This window comes from Macrobrachium rosenbergii, chromosome 55 (genome assembly GCF_040412425.1).
Source record: "Macrobrachium rosenbergii isolate ZJJX-2024 chromosome 55, ASM4041242v1, whole genome shotgun sequence".
NCBI lineage: Eukaryota > Metazoa > Arthropoda > Malacostraca > Decapoda > Palaemonidae > Macrobrachium > Macrobrachium rosenbergii.
In genome coordinates this window covers 21,345,096-21,350,267 of record NC_089795.1, presented here as the reverse complement: position 1 = coordinate 21,350,267, position 5,172 = coordinate 21,345,096, and positions in this window count along the sequence as shown.

Sequence of the window (5,172 nt, the reverse complement as noted above, 5' to 3'; positions counted from 1 at the left end):
TTAATGCTAAAATATGTATAGTGAAATAGACATGAAATTTTTAGTATAAAATATATTCTTTCATTCCTTACATGACATCACAGTGCATTTATCATTTATCGTCTTGTTTCATACAATATCGTAGCTTAAATGTCATGGATGACAGTGCTACCAAAAAATTATAGGTAGGGCTATCAATATGAAAATAACAAGCAAAAGATTAAGAATATTAAAATGAGCAGGGATGCACACATATAATAGGCTCATGTTTATTTCACTATACATATTTTAGCATCAAGTTTACTGAATTACATAATCCATATATCATTATAATCCTTAAATCATTGGCTTGACGATGTTTAGTGATGAAATTGAGAAACTACTTTTCTTTGGGCAAAACTGAGGTGTAATGAAAGTTATAACTTTTGAAAGACATATTTCATGAGGAGAGGTCGCAGCGTAGATGTTCACTCGGTGACAGGTGGAACAGAATGACCAGCTTCCAGCCCTGTGACTGGCTGATCAATGGCCAATCAGAAGTGTCGTAGGAGACGGGGTTAGATATCAGATGCATGGGTGGTGTGAATTGATAATAGGAAGTCAAATTTCATGGTGACTGGAGGAGACCCCGACTAGGGGGGACAAAATGTAGTCGTCCTACCCCACTATCGTACAATATTGAGGGACAGAAAGCCATTAGGGCACAAGGACCAGCCAGGTCAGTAAACGGGCCGCTAGGCTGACCCTTAGCTAGTCTTATCTATAAGACCTATTAACCTTTGACCTTTGTGCTGGTTGTTGTTTGCTTCTTTCAGATGTACCGCTGTCCTGTACTCACTGCGGCTATTGAGGGGGCAACTCTGTGACCTGGCTTGCTCTCATCCCATGCCCAAACTCCAAAGCGCAAGGTCGCTTCCCTTTTGACCGCACTAAGCTGGTGCTGTTCCGTCCTACTCCCACTGGCCACATGTCTGGACTTCTGCGGCCTAAATCCATCTTTTGCAAGCGAGCTCCATGCACAGATGCAATAAGGTACATCTTGAAGTTGCAGTGTTCTTTTCCTTGTCTTGAATTTTCTCTCAGTTTTCAGTATTTCCAACTTTTCATTCTCCCAAACAAAGCCCTTTTGTTTCCCAAAGCCTAGCACGCACATTTTCTCTCATGACTTTTCCCAAGCCTAAACTAAGTTTGTTCTGTGATAATAATTAGAGAATTCCTACCATGGTGTTACCATGTGCTAATTAAATCTAACTAATAATTCCCTCCATTGTGAATAATTAATTTCATGTGAGAGAAAGTCTTTAGGTAAATGAATGCTGATTTGGAATTCTTTTCCAGAATCCTGTTATCTGGTTCTTTGCATTCTGCCCCTGCCCTTGTGAAACAATTGCCTGAAGACTCAATTCCATCTTGCCACGGCAAGATACTTCTGAAATCGAAAGCCTACAAGGGCCACGTGTTAGTCCCCTCAAGCGTTAATGTTGTGCTAATGTAAAATAATTTTAACAGGCAGTCTCACTTGAAGTATTTTATAAGATTTGTATCAAACTCTTTGTAGGGCTGTGGCCTTATCAGATGTATTTATTTGCTAACTGTAGTTATACTTTTTATGGCACATTGCATGTGCCTTGATTGCTGAACGGCCAGTCTGTCCATATGAATTTCTAGTTGCAAATCTGTAACTAAATTCATTTTAATCTAACTGACTAGTTTGAAAGGGCAATCTTCCATTTTCATTGAATATGTGTAATTTCAAAGGTAAGTCACAATTACCATTAATTACATTTCTAGTCTTAGGTGTTGTTCTGCATTTAAAAATTCAGTTGCTCTTCAGCAGGCCCATACATGTATATGCTATATATATATAAATTCATATTAACTATATATCTTCCATATAATTTACCATATATATATATAGTATATAATTATATATATATATATATGTGTATATAAATATATATAATTTATATATATATATATATATATATATATATAATTTATATATATATATATATATATATATAAATTATATATATATATATATATATATATATATATATTATATATATATATATATATATATATATATATATATATTAGGGGTTGAAATTCTGACTACAGGTGTGGACTCAGTAAATGATACAAAAGAAATCTAAGCTGAAGGCTTTACTTCAACAGAGAAAGTTTCAGATAAACACTTGGGTTCGCTTAAAATCACTTATAATTACATTTAACAAACTAAATCAGAAGAATCGGGAAATTCCACAACCAGACAGATATAACTGGTTCCTGTTGAAATTACTAAATTTATAATAGATTACACAATAACAGAAATGGGGAAAATCCACTTTGTAGAACACCGTTGGGTGAGGGGCAGTGGTTATGACCACGGCACAAGCACAATATGAACAGATGATTCCACAGCTAGCAACTCCATCTACGATCGAGAGCGCATTCAGTTACTTACACAAAATTAGGTAGCATAAGTAAGGAATCGAGGGGGTTGCACATAAGCTGCCAAAGCAACTCGATTCTAGGCACTGGTATACACGTGAACTTGAATGTTTACTCACTGCACTATACAAACCAGGTCTCGTGAAAAAGATCGCACTCCAGAAAGGAAAATAAATTCAGTAGAAGAATAATAGATTCGTGAGTGATTCAGAACCTCGCTTTGTGTACTTTACCTTTCCGTTGGAGACGGGACCTCGTTTTCAGTGCCAGCAGGGAGGGCATGAATTAGGTGCTTTCACCACAAAGAAAGACTCAGGCCCAAAGCAGCCACCTGGGAAGAATCAGGGCTCTGATGGAGCAGATGAGACAAGGGACAAGTGTCTGGAGTCCGGGCCCGAGCATTTCTCTGGTTACCCGAGTGCAGAGATAGCATGGGTCGTTCTCCATCCTTTTATGTCCTCATAAGGATTATGTCTTTCCTCATTCCAGGTGGCATTATCGTCACTCAATTGGCAGTCCATTTTCTATATCACTCGGGCCATGTGTGAGCCATATAGGAACCATGTGGGACTTTCTCTTTGGGCTCCAAAAGGCGGTACCTGGAAGAAATGCTCAAGCAGTCACTAGATCAAGGAAGAGGATCAAAAGATTATTTAAGGGATGAGGAATGAGAGATTTTCCAGGAAAGGGCGATGTTTTCCCACAACCTGACTATGTAAGTCAGTGGTGTTTCAATTGGAATAAGTAAATGAAGTTTATATGGTGTAACATTGCACTCTTAGAGGTGACTTCATTAGTGACAATATATATATATATATATATATATATATATATATATATATATATATATATATATATATATATATATATATATATATATATATATAAATAGCAAGATAATGTGTGTGGGTTTGTGGGTATGTGTGCAATGTGCATGTTTGTGTAAAATGACTGTTCATAACTCGGTAAAGGATCAAACTATTCAGTAAATCTGGTTCTAATAAATAAACCATCAGCGCCCCTCGCGTTTAGAGGTGAAATGCAAAGGATTAAACGGTATTACGAATGCGAACAATGCGTTTTTCTCGATTTAGCTTTCTTAGTCTCTTTGTTTGTTTCCTTTGTCTTATTTTCTCTTTCCCCCCTCTATTTTCCTTCTTGGGTAAAGAAAAAACAAGTTTTCCCTATAGTTCCACCTTTTAGTGTCTGATTCGCAAAGCAGAACCATTACCATAAACTCGGATTAAGTTCTTGGGAACAGATTCCGTTGTGGGTCCTTATCATTATTTTTTCTCAGCATCTCCGTTTATTAGTATGCACATAATGACTGACATTCTAAATTTAGAGACTTTGCATTCAAGCAACTCATTTGGTGTAGAAGGGGGAAACAGCACGTTACATTCCAGTTTTTCCATTATATCATTTTGCTTTCCTCGTTCTTTTTCTGGTCCTCCCATTGTTGTTATTTGGTAGACCATTCTTGTAAGTTTAACGACAACAATGAGTAAGTATGGACTGATTAATTAGCAGATATCTTTCAACCTTGCACCGTAACTATTATGATCATCAACACCACGAAACTAAACAATTATATTCCCTCAAGAATTTTCATATCAAAGGAAAGGTTTCGCGTGTTGTCCTTTTGCTCCCGTCGATGCAAATGAAATGTTAATGCACATCATCCCTCTGCCTTTCTGTTTTTCTCTTGTCATTATCTCGCTCAGGTAGACAGACAATATGGTGCACTGAACAGAAACTCTACATTTACTCGTGAATTTTCCTTTTTGGGATCTATGAAATCTTCAACATGGATCCGTGAACATTTATTACTTATGAGTCATTCACATGAGGAAGCTATTTGATGGAACAATAAAGTCCATATTCTGTCGTATATTTGCTTTTTAACATTATTTTCACGTTACCGGGTTTTAGTTTTCCACAAAAGAAAACTATTGAGATTGCTATTTGCTTGTCCGCCCTCAGATCTTAGAAACTATTGAGGCTAGAGGGCTGCAAATTGCTATGTTGATCATCCATCCTCCAATCATCAAACGTCTCAAATTCCAGCCCTCTAGGCTCATTAGTTTTTATTTTATTTAAGGTTAAATTTAGCCATGATCACGCGTCTCACACCGCTATAGGTGCCAACAAGACAGGCCACAACCGGGCCGTGGGTGAAAGTTTCATGGGACGCGGCTGAGAGTTTCATTGGCCATGGCTGAGAGTTTCATACAGCATTATACGCTGTAGAGAAAACTCGATTGCGCCGAAGAAACTTCGGCGCATTTTTTACTTGGTTTTTCTATTTTGACAGTTGACATAAACCTTTGAACGATGTCATTACGACTTGACTAGTAGCTGATTATTTTATAAATGATTTTGTTGGATTGGAAGATCAATTGATACCCACTCACTAAGGCTGTTGAACCCAAGAGATAAAAAACTTATTATATGTCAGATTATTGCGTTCAAGACATAGACCTGAGGGTGCCAGTGCGTCAACCGTTCTCTTGACAAATGCCAGTTGGGAAATACGAAAACTCTGTTGTGACCTTTAGGAATTCTACGTTCTAGACAAAGCCCACACTGTGAAGCGCTTTGCCTTACAGAAGAAATTTAATGTTTATACCTTTTGAGATCATTCAAGGTCGTTCATGTCATTCTTTAGCCGCTGAATGCGTCTGATTATCCGACAACTTTACTTCCATACAAAGAGCTGATGGCCAGGAATTGGCCTTT